Source organism: Amphiprion ocellaris, chromosome 6 (genome assembly GCF_022539595.1).
Source record: "Amphiprion ocellaris isolate individual 3 ecotype Okinawa chromosome 6, ASM2253959v1, whole genome shotgun sequence".
Lineage (NCBI taxonomy): Eukaryota > Metazoa > Chordata > Actinopteri > Pomacentridae > Amphiprion > Amphiprion ocellaris.
The window spans coordinates 13,395,972-13,413,133 of NC_072771.1; the positions used below are offsets into that span (position 1 = coordinate 13,395,972).

The 17,162-nt window shown below is 38.8% G+C and overlaps 1 protein-coding gene across 1 annotated transcript in view; it reads left to right on the forward strand.

The window, feature by feature from the left end:
• The first annotated feature begins 4,988 nt into the window (after positions 1-4,988).
• npffr1l2 (neuropeptide FF receptor 1 like 2) overlaps positions 4,989-17,162 on the forward strand; it is a 67,999-nt gene continuing 55,825 nt past the window's right edge. Inside the window, exon 1 of the mRNA XM_055011064.1 lies at positions 4,989-5,125. The gene's annotated coding sequence lies outside the window, so the exon portion shown is untranslated. The remainder of the gene's footprint in view (positions 5,126-17,162) is intronic.

Here is a 17,162-nt window from a genome sequence, read left to right on the forward strand (position 1 = left end):
TCACTTCCAGGTGTTTGGAAGAAATTTTATGGTAAAATTAAAGCTCTTTTTGGTGACTTTCATCCACCACTAAACAAATGTATCATCTTTGTTTTTTAATTTGAAAAGCAGATTGTTATGATTTGTTTTTGATGATGTACCATTACAATTTCTTTGTTCAGGCAGAAGTAGAAGTCGATAAGAACTTATATGCAGTTTGTACCACTTGCATCTAAAATACATGACATTAGGTTTCATCCCTACTGTCTTTAAGAGCCTGTACAAGAGTTTCAATTAAATCCACATCCACACAATAAATAATACACATTTTAACTAATGAGAACACACAAAGTGCTTTACAGTCAATGTAAATTAAAATGAAATAAATCACAACACGTTATCAGAATGAAATTTCTAAATTATGCAAATCAAAACTAGTACAGCCTAGATGAATAGAGAGCAAACACATTTAAGGAATAATTAGAACTCACAAAAGATGAGCAAAACAACAGCAAGAGATAAAGTACACAAAAGAACATTAATGAATTAAAATTAAGTGAATGACATTGCAGAGAAGGTTCATTAAAACGGTGGGAAAAACAAGTTTTCAGCTCACTTTTAAAAATAGCCGCATCTGGAAAGTCTAAGTTCCAGGAGTAGCTGGTTGCAGCAGTGAGCAGTGAAGTGACTAAACACCACTTTACCTTGTCTGGTCTAAACTCTGTCTCCGCTAACTGATGATAACCAATCCCACACCACTCAGAGACTTACAGAAAAATAATTAGGATTATTAGATTACTAGATAATAATTCTAATCCTAAATAGATCTTAGAACTGGAGCAATGTTTTTTGTTATCTTGGTGTTTCTCAGCGTTCTAGGTTAGCAGCAGCATTTTGAATGAGTTGCAAATGTCTAACGGTCTTACTGAGTGTCCAATAAGGGAATACATTATAGTAATCTACTGTGCAAGTAATAAACACATGAATTAATTTTTCTAAATCTTGCTTGGACACGAAGTTTCTCAGTTTGACTTTGTTTATAGAAACCTCGGAAAGAGGATTTAGTTAAAGATCTGGTGTAGCTGCTGAAATTTAGATCTTCACTAATGATTACATTGAAATTCATGACCTGGCTGTTAGTGTCTAGTGCCTGAGACTCAACATAAACACTAAGCACCAGGCTCCTTTTTTATTGCCAGACAGAATTACTTCAATCTTGTCTTTATTTAGTTGTAGAAGGTTGTGTTGTATCCAACTGTTGACTTCATCAAGATAACAAAAAAGAAGTCAAAGAGTAATTTGAGAGTAGATCATATAAAAACAGTTACGTTTTTATACTATTTCAGACTATACTATATTCTGTGCACCTTTTTACTGACAATTAAATGAAATCATTGAATTTATATAAAATCAGTGTCAACATTATCTGGTTGGTCAGAAACATACTGTCTAAGAAAGATGGACGTAGCTACGGTGACATCACCCATTGGTTTCTGCACTGAGAAAATGAAGCCAGGATTTTTCTCCTTGCCATCTTTGATTTTGGAACTACAGATAAAAAAAAAAAATTCTCAGAGGGCAGAGCCGGAGAGCAGCGATTGGTCAGACTGACTGAGAGCCGAGGACTCTCTGTGCCGCCCACATTTACCGGCTTCTGCTGTTTACCAACACTGTTACTAACAACATTGTTACTCCAAAACTCTACAGTTAAGTGTTAAAGTCATCTTAGTAACTAGATGTACTCTTCTCCACGTCTAGACAATATCACATATAAAGCAGTGACCTACGTTACTGTAGCTGAAGTTACTGTAAGTTAACATCAGACTGCAACCTCTGATGGTAGACATGTTTATTGTACATTGTGTACATTGTGTTTTAAATTTGTTCTGTCAATCTCAGGTTATGTTTCCTGACTTAGTGTTAACTGTGATGCTAAATCAGGTTTGTCAGAGTCATAAATTAGTTAATTGTTAGCTGTCCCTAACAGTCCTGCATGGCACAGCTGATCAATCATAACAGGTCAGTAACCTTATTACAGTCTTTTAACTGCTGCTGATGTTCATTAACAATCAGCCGATAGAAATTAATCTTAAATCATAGAACATTGTTACTGATGAATGTTAATCTCTTGGTCCAATGAATGAAGAACAGTTGAGTTCTGTGGTTTAATACCTCTGTTCTTTGGTTCAGACTGCTTTTAACAGCTTCTGTTCATTTCACTGAGAAGAACTTCAGTAAAAATGATTCTTTCTCTTTTTTTATTTTCATGCATCATAATGTACTGTGATTTATATTAAAAAGCAGCAAAGTTCCACTCACCTCTGTGGTTCAGTGTGATGCTCGTGTCATAGTGAGTGCACCTCAGGAACGTTACTGTTTCTGAGGTGCACTCAGAAATGCATTGGAATAAAAAAAATAATTTATAATAGCTTTAAATAAAGAAGCTCTTACAGTTATAGCATTCTAACCAGAATAGTAGGAAACAACACAATCCACTGCAACACACAGTGTTCGGGGATGTTTGAGATGGGACAGATATTCAGTGCTACTGACAATGTAGAACATAACGTTACTGTTTTAAGCATAGTTAGGCTTTCTAAACATTGCATTAATGTGATTCAGCATTAGCTGCACAGTGGCTTGTGGTTAGCACTTCACACCTTGCAGCTAGAAGGTCCCTGGTTCACATCTCAGCCTTTCTGGGATCTTTCTGCATGGAGTTTGCATGTTCTCCCTGTGCATGCGTGACTTTTCTCCAGGTTCTCCGGATTCCTCCCACAGTCCAAAAACATGCCGGGGATCTTCTAGCTGCAGGGCGACGGTGCTAACCACCAAGCCACTGTGCAGCCCCAGTCCAAAAACACACTGAGGTTAATAGGTAAATCTAAATGGTCCGTATAATAACAGCATGTGCTTTTCTTCACTCCAGACAGGTGAGCTGTCACACTCAGATTCACAGTTAAATCAGACCTCAGCTCTAAGTTCCATCACAACTTAATAGCATTTTGCTGTGAAAGTCTGATCCTTAAGATTTTTTACTGTCTTATCTTTTTTTCTCAGCAGGATATTTGCAGCAATAAAACTATTGTGTATATGTAGGCATTGGCAGTGACCTTTTTAATCAACTAGGTAACCACACCAAAACCTTTTATTATACCATGTGTAGCTATAGTTAGATAATTTATCATCACACATGGATAACACTTTTAATATTGAAATGTATTTATTCTTTACCTATAATTATGGACATTTGGCATATGGATAACCGTTCCCCCTCAATACGGTGTTTCTGTATATGTCTGTGCTCATCAGATTATTCATTCACTGTAAAAAAAAAAAAAAGGAATCCAATAGTATGTAGCCTACCATAGCCAGACCATTCTCTAGTGCTGACACAGTGCTGTGTAGAATGGTCTGACTGCACCTCATTATCATTCTGATGTAGGGTGGCATGCTTTTGCATTTCTTTAACTCAATCACAATTCCCTGGGGTGGGCTAAGAACAGGATGGACTGTGGTCACTCAAAATTGTGATAGTGGTAATTTTGGTAGGACAGGGTGGTGAGTTGTGATTTAAAAAAGGATTTTAAAAACAACAAGCAAATTTTAGCTTTACTTCATGACTCAAACTTTTGTCAAAACCACTTGAAAACGCATCGACTACTGCATATCCTTACTGGCAGGCCTCTCCTCATGCACAGTCAAACCTCTGCAGATGAACCAGAATGCAGTAGCACGTCTGGTTTTCAATCAGCCAAAAACAGCACGTCACCCCGTTGTTCAAGTCACTTCATTTGCTTACAGTTGCTGCCTGCATAAAATTTAAAACTCTGACGCTTGCATTCAAAATGACAAAGAAAACAACTCCCTCCTACCTGAACTGTCTCATTCAGGACGACACTCCCTCCCACCACAATAAGGCCAGCCGATAGCTAGGCTCTTCTCCTCTGTGGTTCCCCGGTGGTGGAACGAGTCACCAAACTCTGTTCAATCCCTCTCAGTATTTAAGAAAAGACTAAAAACCCAGCTCTTCACTGAACATCTTTGCACTTGACAGATTACAACAAAAAATAAAAATGCCTAATACACTACTGTTCAGTTTGGGGTAACTCAGAAATGTCCTTATTTTTTGAAAGAAAAGCAGTTTTTTTCAATGAAGATAACATTAAATGAATTATAAATCCAGTCTAGACATTGTTAATGTGGGAAATGACTATTCTAGCTGGAACTGACTGATTTTTAATGGAATATCTACATGGGGTACAGTGGAACATTTCCATCAACCATCACTCCTGTGTTCTAATGCTACAATTGCTAGCTAATCATCTTGTAAGGCTAATTGATGAATAGAAAACCCTTGTGCAATTATGTTAGCACACGAATAAAAGTGTGAGTTTTCATGGACAACATGAAATTGCCTGGTGACTCCTAACTTTTGAACAGTAGTGTACGTATTACACTGCCTATAGACACCGCTGTCCTATTATCACACTTAAACTTGTTTTTTGGCACTTATTCAGGTTGTTTTCTCCTGACTAGATCCTTGCTCGTGTTGTATCTACTCTCAGATGTACGTCGCGTTGGATAAAAGCTTTTTTTTTTTTTTAAATTTAACTTTTATTTTACCAGGAAGTCCCTTGAGATTAAAAATCTGAGGGAGACCTGTTCAATGAAATTGTAGAATTGCTTTATGAACAGTAACACGTAGAAAGTGATTGTGTGGAGAAAGCTTCATGAAATGTGCAGCAAATGGCAGGCTGATACCTGCAGTCTACATCTGGTGAGTCACACTAATGAGCATGTGATTCACTTAGCTTGATACTGACATCATTTTTAACGAACAACTATTCTACAACATTGCTACTGAGTCCTTAAAACCAGTTTTGGCTCCTGGTCTTTGTGCGTCACTCCCACCTGTTGGCAGCTCCTGGATCCGCCGCTGCTCAGCCTCCCTGAGCCGCTCTCTCCTGCCCACAGAGCGGAGTCTGTCAGTGGCAGCGGACCGTCACTCTCCTACTACAATTTCTCCTCTGAACTTGTGAATATAAATATATACATCCTGAATATTGTTGAGGCTGCTTTTAGAAGTGTGAGAGGACTGTGAGGAACAGGGTTGACTTGTGGAGGAGACGCCGACAACACGGAGGTAGGTTATGTTTGTGTTCAGCATCGTTTTTGTCCACTGTCATTGTGCTGTAAATGACGTTAATGCTTCTCAAACACTTTTTTTTTAACAACGAACTAACGACTAGAGAATAACGACTAGCTTAAACTTTAACTAGCTTTCCTGAAGCGTTTTGTTGAGCCGCTCCACACCATTTAAAAACAAAACTACAAGAAAAGGTGGAAAAAGAGAAAAAGTAAAGCGACGGTAATGACGCGAACTTAGAAAAGAAACAAGTACAGCTGTATTATTTCTCTATTTATTTTTCATTTTCTTGAATGCAAAGTCAATCGGCTTTAGTAGAAAAACACAGTCCTTAAAATAACAGAAAAGAAAGCTGCCTGAAGTGGGTTTATTTATCGGGTTGTATTAGTGACATTTTAAAACTACATTTTCTAATTTTGCGAGTGTGCAACGTAAAATTTAGCAGCATGTTTAATAAAGCATAATTTCCTGTGTGAAAAAGGAGACTAACGGTGGGGTGTACACTTACAACATACAATTAAGCAGTCAGTGGACTCCCAGTGAGGTCCATGAGATTTGAGTTGATTTTTGCTTCTTTAGGCCTTTGTTTCCCAGTATTAGGTTATGGATGTGAACAACAGTAAGCAGTAATTTTGTAGGAGTAGTGAACTGTAGCCCTTTTTATGTGAAGCAACAGTGTCTGTGTTGGCCAGGGTGAGTGGCACTGTGGAGGTTGTGCCTCCTGCAGTGTCTCTTTTTGATGATTTGATAATAAATACTAGGGGGCTGCACAGGGACAAATACATCTATTGTAAATCTTTATTTTACATATGTCAAGAGATATTGTGCTTTGACCTATTTTTTGTAGGAAGTCACAATTCTAATTGTTTTTTTAATGTCCAATTCATATTAATATTGAATTATCCCCCCAAACATTTTTATTAAATTTTAGATTAAACCCCTGGAGTTTGACATCATTCTGGGAATTGTAAATGACCATAGTCACTGGACACTTGTGGTAAAAAATAAATTTTTATATATATATATATATATATATATATATATATATATATATATATATATATATATACATATATTAGACATTATTACTTCAAAGTAATAGTGTCTAATTAATTTCTTTTTCATGGGAAAAAATATATGTAGGTCATCTACCCACAAGAAAAAAGAAATCCCTTGACTTGGATTCACTGGCGGAGTCAAAGGAAGCCATTAAAAAAATGTTTGGACACAACAAGGTGAGGATAGCTGTTTTAAAAGTGTAACAATAATAATAGGCACGTCAACTATCGCTAGAAAACTGGCGCACATTTATGTAATGTCAATGCAAATTGTGTAAATAGGTAACATTAAATCATGGAGGCAAATAGCTACAGATGTGCTGATACCATAAATTTGGTTCCAATAGCATTCAAATTCAACTGTTCTTGAAAATTAATTTCAATAAAATTAAATACTGGAATGTAAACAATCATTGTTCATTTAAGTTGCTGCATATACAGTAATTTTGTGACAGATTGAGAAGCAATGATGTTTCCCTAATAAATGGCATGAACAACCAGCTCCTGATGTTAGTTATTGCTGCATTAGCCAGAAGAAATGACCTACACGTTGTGAACATTGTGTGTGGAGCATTGCTGCATCAAAGGCAGCTGTCAAGAACAACAGCAGTTACATAAATGTAAATATACTGATCAGATCTGTCAGGGCTTGGATGTGGTATCTCTGGTTGGGGGTGTCCTGTGGTGTCTTGTGTCTTGTGGGTTGTGAAGCAGGCTTGTTCTGAAGCATCCTGCAGCAGTTTGAATGTTTTTGGACCTGCAGAGTTTGGAAGTTGGGCACTTTGTCTTGCCCCACGAACATTTTTTGTGGTGTGGTAGAGCACACTGTCTTGCAAGGGAAAACTTCTGTCATCCAGCTGTTCAGGGTTATGCAGTTGTGCTTGGTCTGCAACAATGTTTAGGTGGGTGGTATATGTCAAAATGACATGTGCATGAATCCCAGGGCCCAAAGTTTTCTAGCGTAACATTTCATCGTGACAAAATGATCTGTGATACTCACTTCTCCTATGAGTGATTTTAATGTTACGGCGGATTGGTGTAGTTTTGTGACATGTTAATGTAAGGTTGAAACAGCTGTAACTCTCGCACCTTGAATTCTGTATACTGATCTGAATGCAAGTCTTTTTAGTTGCTTCGATAAGTTGAAATGCGCTGACACCATCTGCATGCCGGCGTTTAGCTGTTGAGGGTTTGTCCCTAATCATTCCACTCAAACACCAAATATCTCTGTACACTGCTGTTGGTGTGTGTGATTGTTTTTTCTTCACAAGTCACTGCCGACCTGTTGCTACAGCTACATGTGCCGCAATCGTTCCACATGTTGTTGTTGCTCAGTACCTTTGTCGTCTATGCCCCTTCTGTAATGCAGAAAAAACAAATACTGTTTTCTTTCCATCTCATAAAAGAATATTTCCATATTCAGTCAGTTAAAACTGTGAGGCAAAAATTAACACTGTGTGCTCTAAAATACAGTAAGTAGCATTTTTGAACCTGCACACTTAAAACTATAAATTAAAGTAACAAAAAAACTAACAAAAAACGTACAGCAATTAGTGACACTGATGTTCGGCACAACAAATGTTATATCAGGTTTAAGTCATAGCAGTACTAGGGCTCTTTGGCCTCTGGTTTATGACAGATACAACCTTGTCCTGGTGCAGGAATCTTCATGTTGGAAAAGGTGAAGAGTCAGTCAGAAACAGAATGGTTAGCTTTCACTACAAGCTTAGTGCTTCTCGATAACAGTGTTGTGCATTTAGGTTATTAAATATACAGTACATGTAGGTTGAAAAAAACTGGGATGTGGTTTTGTGAAATTAATGTATAGAATGTAATTGAAACAGCAGGAAATTGCTTAAGTGAGGTGAGAAGAGCCACATAAGAAAGTGGCAAAGCAGCACCAGTAATGAAATCAGCTTGAGGTTACTGAAAATAAATAACTGGCAGCCAGCATCATTACTGTAAACAGCAAGAGGTTAGGAAGGTGATGGAAGAATATTCATATTAGTAACTCAACGAAATAGAAATATTAAGCTGCTGAAGGAGAATGAGATTACAAAATTGGCAAAGTGTTGCAGGAAACAACATGGAGTTACTGGAGTGGAGTCGAGAATAGATGGATAGGTAATTGGATACCTGTGTGTGGAGGTAATTCAGTTGCTGAAGTGAAAGTTAAGTCTATTTTATTCATAGACATATGACATTTTAAATAGACTGTTTTTATAATGTGTAAGGGCTTTGAAAGCACAGATAATATTTGCTACACAGGTCAATTACAGTTTTTCTTAATTGATAAGACAATAAATTCCATTCACTGCACACAGCCACTAACTGACTACACATATTACTCAAAAATAGGACTCTGCTGTCAAAACTTTGAACACTACTCATGGTTTGCACACAGTTTCCAAAACTCTTGCACTCTTATTGCGAAAGACTGAACATGTTTTTTGCTCATTTGAACACACTTTTCACTCAACGCACACTTTTTTCAAAAAGTGAACACAAGGAAGCAGAACTGGGACACTGTTCCAACACTGCTGTCACAATTAATACACAACAGGTCAAAACTGAAAACACTTTTGCCAATGAAGTGCACAATATAAAACCTGCTGGGAAGCAGAATTAGCTGTTCAGAATGGATGTCAGAGGAGCAAGAGGTCATGTTGGAAGAAGAGGACATGGACGACCCAGACCACGGCCAGAACCAGAACCAGAACCTGGACCTGCCCATGCACCTGGTCCTGGACCACTTTACATGGTATGTAAATGTTGTTTGTCACTTCAGTCACATGTCTATACTGGAACAACACAAGTAGTCAGAAATGTTCTTAGAATACTGTAAAAAATCTAATGCATAATTCTGGTTCACAAATGCTAGTAAAATTACAGAAAGTGTACATGACTTGTTCCTCTGTTTTGTGTACGTTTGTTCCAGAGAGTTTTTCAGTTGGATTCTGATGATACACATGAATACATCTATGTGGATGAGGCTGGTTTCAACCTGGCCAAGAGGAGGAGAAGAGGGAGAAACATCATTGGACGTTTGACTATAGTCAACGTTCCAGGTCAGTGTGGGGGCAACGTAACCCTCTGTGCTGCAGTAAGCAATCTTGGAGTAATTCACCGTCATGCAGTTCTGGACCCATACAACACCCAGCATTTGTTGACTTTCCTAGATGGACTTAGAGGGTCTACTGACATGGTGCAGCAGGGCATTTGGCAAGAAGACACGGTTTCTGTTGTTGTCTGGACAATGTTAGTTTTCATAGAGGACTAATGATTAGGTAATGGTTCAATATGAACCCTCAAGTTATTGTGGTTTTTCTGCCACCATATTCTCCCTTTCTGAATCCTATAGAAGAATTCTTCTCTACATGGAGGTGGAAGGTATATGAACGGCAGCCATACTTTGGGAAAATCTCTATCAATCAGTGGTCTTGGCATGTGGTGATGTTTCTGTTGATGCATGTCAGGGCTGGATCAGACACACTAGGTCCTTCTTTCCACGTTGCCTGGTCAGAGAAAACAGCTTGTGATGTTGATGAGATCCTGTTGCTTGACCAGGCTGAAAGAACTGATGCAGACGTGGTGTAAATATTTGCATACTGTACTGTGTACAATACAGTGCTGTATTTATTGTCTAACATTATTTTTATTTTATAATGCACAGTCAGGCCCTGCAATGGCCCTCTGATATATTTATAGGATACATTTGTGTTTAAGTTGTCATTTTTGAGGACTGTATCATTTTTTTACACTTCATGTGAAAACAGTAAGAGTGTTTTTTAGTTAGCAGTGCAGTGTCCTACTTTTGCTTAATGTGTGCTAATTTTGAAAACAAAGGTCAAATTTTGACAATAAAGTGCGCTTTTGACACAAGTGTGCAGTGCTTTGCGAATTGTGTCCTAATAAAGGATATAGGGTGCAATGTTTTGGGAAATGTGTGCTATTTTTTCAGGAACAGTGTCTTATCAATAGAGAAAAAATGTAATATTCAAAGTGGTGTCTACCTAAAGGCATGAAGCTGAGACAGATTAATTCCAGCTCTCCCTCAGGAAGCTAGAAATGTCAAACGCAGGAGGAAAGAGTCAAGCATGACGTAACTGCACAAGGCAAACTGTTTGAATGCTTCACATGTATTTTAATTAAACCTACTGAACTTTAATTCAATTGCAAGAACATTTTCTCAATAGAATAAAGAGGCTAAAGCAGTGGGGCTCCTTTGTTTGATCTGCGTTCCCACAGCAAATCGAAAAGATTCTCTTTAGCCTTGAGTTTGTGACTGTGGTTGGTCTGGTTGAACATGTAATGCTGAAAAAGTAACAGTGGTAAAGAAAACACAACAATGAAAGAGATTAACTTTAATTATAGGTGGACTTGATCAGATGTGCAGAACGGCATTGAAACATTTCTCTTCACTTTGCAGGTTGTTTTTTTAAAATCATATTTTAATACATATCCTCAGCCTATTTAGATCAAAGTTTTTTCCCATATGTCTACCATCATCCATCTACCTCTAAAAAAAAAAAAAACTGTTTTAAGCAACATTTCAGTTACGGTGAAAAGAGGCTATTCTCAAAAGCAGAATCACACCATTGACAACACCTGAGACTAACAATTACATGGGTCAATATATAATTACAGGACTTTTTGTAACATAGTTGACAGGTATCATAGTAGGGCTGGCCCGAATAGCAATTTCTAGGCTCCGGACATTCCGGCTCCAACAATTACTGACAAATATTCGAATATTCGTAGCTTGCGACCGGGGGGGGGGGGGGGGGGGGGGGGGGGTCTGCTGGTACTACACGAACCAAGCCGAATATTCGGAGCGTTCCCGGGGGTGGGGGGGGGCCAAACGACCCAAATATTCGGATTTTATTTATCTACATTCCTCGTTTATTAACACAATGAGCACCATTTATTTTTATGTAAACAATATATTTACACACACGCACACACATATATACATATATATACACTATGTCAAAAATGAAATAACACCAATGTAAACAACACAAGTACAAAAATAGTGCAATGAAAAAGCAGTAAATATTACACACAATATTACACTTTCTTCAAATTGTGTGCCAGGAAAACCAGCATGTTTACATTTTCAGGTAACAGTGAACTTCTTGTTTTATTCACAATGTACCCAGCCTTTGAAAATATGCGCTCCACTGGGGTCGAAGTGGCCGGAACGCAGAGGCAGTACTTGGCGGCCAACGCCAGCTTTGGATAGCGGTCAGAGTTCTGCTTCCACCATCCAAGCGGCCCAGACTGAACTCGGGTAGAGTCCGCCAAATACTGTCCCTTCTCTCTTTTGCCACTTTCGTCTTGCTCCTCAGGATTGTCGTCATCAGAGTCAGACTGCAGTAGCATGGATATCTCCTGCTGCTTTTTTTTTTTTCTTGGCGGTGGCACAGCAGCAGTGTCCTCACCACGTCTTTCTGTCCGCTCCTTTCCCGCTTCCCAAGTCGCATGCTGCTGGTGCAGTTGTTCAGCCAAGCGGACAACCTTTAAATCAAATAACATTTTATTAGTCAAATCTCAAATCACATGGGTCATGTAAGATAAAGCAGTATGACATAGGAATAAATGCATAACTAAATATATAATTTCACTCAATTTAGGTAAAAAAAAATAATAATAATATTCACACCTCAATGTAGACAAGATCCTTTTTCTCGTTGTCGAGGAACCTCAGCTGTTGGTGCTCAGTGCTGATCCAGTGCAGAGGATGGGAGGTAAAGGCTGCTGGGATCCAAATCCGTCAGCTGCCATCTGCTGTCGATCTCCACTATCAACGTCAACTTCATCTCTGTGATGGCAGGGCTGTCATCCTCCTCAGGTGACAGGTGGCATTTCTTCAGGTTGTCATCCTCCTCAGGTGACAGGTGGCATTTCTTCAGGTTAAACAGCATCGGCAGAGTAGCAGACAAAGAGAGATTCTCTTCCTGAGACAGCAGTTCTGTCAGTGTTATTGTCTGTTACCTCCTGTGCCAGCTTCCACTGGTCTGCTTTCAGGTCCAGAGTGCGATCACTTTTTTTTGCTATGTTTGGATCTGACAAAACAGCGGTCACTGGCCATCTCGGCTTAAGCAGCCGGCTGAGCATTTCACGTCGAATTCCAATGAGTGACGACATCCTGAATCAGTTGTGTTCGGGAATGTTCTGCTGCTTCTGTTTCTTGTGAAGGGTTGTTGTTGCCTTTGCACTTTTTTTGAAGTGTCCAATGAGATAACGAGGAGCAGCAACTGTGCGGCGTATTTGCTCCTGTTTTACAGCTGAATTTATGCAAAACTGTAACGTGTGCCCTGAGCAGCAGACCCCTCGTACCTGGCCCCATTTTTGTGCTTCTTTGGCAAGCGTCTTGGTGCATAGTTTCATGTTGCTGGCGCTGTCGTGAACAACGGCAACTCTTTTGAAATTAGCAATATTAAATCCCTCCACCGCTGCTCCGAGTTGTTGTGCTATGTTAAACCCGGTATGGCTTGCCTCCATTTTTTTTTGTTTCCAACACAAAGTCACGGAGTTCCCACTTATGAGTTATGAAGTGACATGTGACAGCCATGTATGCCTCCATACTCACTGATGTCCAAATGTCTGTGGTAAAACTCACGGCAGTGGAGCTCTCAAGAAGAGTTGCGACATGGTCAGGTTGCTGTGCTTTAGAGAGAGCACCTGTGAAATGCCGGTGCATTTGGGGACAGTGTACTCAGGTACCAGCGTTTTAATTAAATTTTTGAAACCGTCATCTTCTACCACACTAATGGGTCTCATGTCCATGGCAATGAAATCCACAATGGCATCTGTTATCTCTTTCTCGTCTCCGTTACTGTTTTGTGAAAATGAAGGGTCTGCTGCGTGTATTTGGGGGTGGGGGTCGAGGTCGAAGATGTTGACGGCTGCGATGCCTGGGGATGCACCTATGAACAAATTATACTATTAGCCTCAGCAACCAGTCATTTTCCTACATTGCTCGTAATGTTAATTTAAACATTCGGCCAGTTTAAATATTTTCCAACGTTATTTTAGCATGAGTAAATTACCGTCTGAGCTTCATCATGGCGACAGTATGCTACATAATTAGCAGTGCTAACTGTAGGTTAATACGAAAAAAACAGCAACTACTTACAGCGTTCGGGTGACTTTTCATGCTTGTTGTACCCCCATGGTACGCCAATTTCAAATCACAAATTTTGCACACTGCCTTCGTGTTGTCTTCATTTAAACTGAAGAATTCCCAAACAGCGGAGGTCTTCGGTATCTTGTCTTGTCACACGACGGGATGAGCCGAGTTGAGCCGAAGTGGGCCAAACGCGATAGGAAGAGACGAGCACAGAATATTTGTATTGTTGTCTGACTGCGGCGGCGGCGGGGGATGGATCTCATTATATTCGGATCTCAAAATTAATATGTGGATACCGCCGTAACGACCGAATATTTGGATATTCGGAGATTCGGGTCCAGCCCTATATCATAGTTGACATTTTTGCTGTTTTCAGACCTAAAATCAACATGGCCACCTATAACCAAACACCACATGGCATTTTTACGGAAAGATTCTTCTAAATATTGTATACGCAAATGAAAAAAATTGAAATTGAAAGTTATTTACAAAGATATTGTAGTAAACCTGTTGATATGTGAGAAGTCCACACTTGATTCACACACTACTTCATATTATAAATTTATAATAAATAACTCAGAAAGCCTTGGAGTGTTGCCAGTCTTTTCTTCAGGAGGAAATGACATCGTGTGGAGCAGGTCATGTGATCTGGAATTAACACACTTCCTGAGAGGTGTTTTTGTAATGGGGAACTTAGTGGAAAGGGATTTCTCGGACAGATACAATTTGTTATTTTCCATATAAAATTTGATATATTGCCAAAATAGAAATATCTGTCATGATTATCTCAACTTAATAAAAAGACCAAAATCAAAACAATTTTTGAATAAGCTCATGTTATTATTGTTTACCTAATTAGAAGGTGATTGTTATTAAATTTGGAGGGTTATTTAGTTGGCATTTTAGTGATATCCAGTTATTTTTATTAATAAGTGACTCTCTCCATAATAAATCATTCTGAAATTTGTAAAGACATGATCATAATGAACATAAAAATCATTAGTTTTTTTTTTTACTTTTAATAAAAATGTCCGCAAGACATATCTCAAGGACTTCAAAAGTCCCCCAATTATATATTGATCCACATCAGTTCAACACAAAACACTGATTTCTGTAGCATTAAGATGTCTGAAATATTGAATAATTACATTAATTAGGACACAGCTTCAATTATGTAGATACTGTACATAGAAAAAATGTGAACAGATGGAATTTTAATTGGAGTGAGGGCCAAAGTTCTGCTCATTACTGCTCTTTATCTCTTCTGGCAGTTGTGACTTTGCTATAAATATATGGTGATCTCAAGTTTGATAACTAAATACATAAATAAGACTTCATGATACACATTATCATATTAAATACAAACAATATTAATACAACCAAATTTTAAATAGGTATTAAATTTATGACATAGTTTTTACATTTTTCCAAATAGTCGTTTTATTTCATGAGACTTTTAATCATAGTGGCTTATGAGTAGTTACATAACTGTTTGCTTATCAGACAGAAACAGCAGCAGTATTAATATAGGGCACAAACTATAAAAAATGACAAAAGTGAAGCCAAAACACATAACATGACTTCAGAGACTGAATAAGAGGATAAGATACAAGTTGGATCTGTCCGTCCTATCATCATGGTCAACATGAGATCACTGACAAAAAGATAGACGAGCTGGCAACCACAGGTGGAATCGAGGGACTTCCATTAGTGTACTGTTCTGTGTTTCACAGGGACAAGGATACAGGAAAATATTCCAGATCTCATCATTACCATCAACAACTTCACAGACATTTCAGTCTGGCAGGAAAAAAATCATAAGTGACAAGTACAGAGGTTTGGGGCCTGTGGTGCAGGATTACTGCAATCCACATACTGATCTGCTCACCATGGAGCTACACTCACACTGATATGAAAAGTTTCCCTTCAGGGGTTATTAAAGGATTCCTGATTTTGATTTGTAATTCGCTGGTAGCACTCTGAATTGGACTGGTCCTGCTGTTAAGTGTCATAACAGAAACCCTGGTTGATCTGTGTCAGTGGATTTTGTTCAGCCAGTTAGTAATAATCACCTGCTCACTCCTCAGGTAGGATTTTGAGATTGAACAAATGCTAAAACTAGGAAAATAGGATGTTTGAATCAGACTCAAGTACAAACAATGATAAAACTTTAAAACATGATGTGTCAACTGAATTCATGTATATACTGAATAATCCTGTAAAAACTGTAACCCAATGGAAACCCATACAAGACGACAAAGATGGAAGTACAAGCCCCCTCATCACAGGCGATTGAGAACGCTGGAGCTGAACTGATGTCATCAGTTTGCTGACTGGTGATGTTTGTTGCCATTTTATTGGCCCTGCCCTTTATCGTTTTTGCAGAAAGAGGCGTATCTCAGATTTTCTGTACAATTTCACTTTAATTTTAAAGTCTGAGAACAGATGCTCAGATACTTTAATGAGCTGCCACAAAACTAACAGCAGTAGTTGAGTTTGGAGACTTGACCCACTTTGTGAAAGTATATTTACTTTGCTCAGTTTTCTGCAGTAGTTGAGAAACCGCTCTTTTTTACTCATCACCAGAGCTTGACACTTTTCAGCAAATGCCGTGTGCTTATTCTGGAAGTGTCTTTTCAACATTCTATTTTTTGTTGTTTGCTAATTTCTCGCCACATATCAAGCATAAAGGTTTGCCAGCATTGTTGGCAGTGAAAGCAAATGAATACATCCACACAGAATGAAATTCTTTATTTTCCTGACTTTGAAAGATAGTAAATAAAATAAAAATGATATTTATTTCCATGTTGTTGTTTCTGTCTCAAAGCCTCATTGAGCTGCAGCAGAAGGGCTGAAGGCTGTGGGTTGCTGACCTCAGACTTAGGGTAAAATCACCAGTCAACATCAGCATATCTGTGGGAAGCAGCTGGAGCATGTGGTGCGACAGAGCCACCGGAAGGACATGCAAACTCTAAAAAGACCCTAGGCGATCTAGAGATTTAGACCTAGTGTCTGAGGGTGAAGGATGCACAGACTCTGTAGCATGCATTTTTGCTGAACTTCATAAAAAAGTTAAGATCTTAACCGACTGAGCTAAGGGCAGCAAAAATAGGACCCACAGAGACAAGAAGAAAAGCACTCAGGGAGCACAGTACTCCACCAAGGCTGCTCAGTTATTGTATCCTTTCCGACGTATAAGTCCTCAGTGGTGGATTTGTAGTAGGATCGCAATCATGTGATCATCAGCAGGCAGCTGACGTAGCGTTCATTTGTTGTCATAGTGATGTTATGTTGCTATCTCGCAATGATACAGAAATCTTTGACAAATCCGTGGATCCAGACTATGAGCCACATCGCTGCCAAAATCTAATCAGGTGGTCCTTGTATCATTTCTGACCTTCCCTGAAAATTTCATCCAAATCCATCAATCAATCAATCTTTATTGGTCATTGCACATTTTCATATACAACAAAATTTCATTTGAGCTGCCCTGCCAATGACAGCTCCGGCTGCTGTGCAGTGCTGCACGCACCTTTCTTGAAGAAAAAAAGAAAAAGGACATGTTGGGATCTGGGTAGGGATTGCAAATTGTAAAAGAAAAAAAAAGGCTCGTTGTACCAAATGAAACCTCCAATGTTGGGAAATTCAATTTGAGAAGGAACCTAAAAAAAACAAACCCGCAAACCATGAGTCCATTTATGAGTAATGCTGCAAACCGGCAAACAAACAGACCATCAAAAGTACGCCGATAGTCACATAACTCCGCTGCATTCCTTGGTGGAGCGACAAATAAGTCAGCTGTCTTAAAGAAGCTGGAGAAGAGTGTCAGGCAATCAGGCTT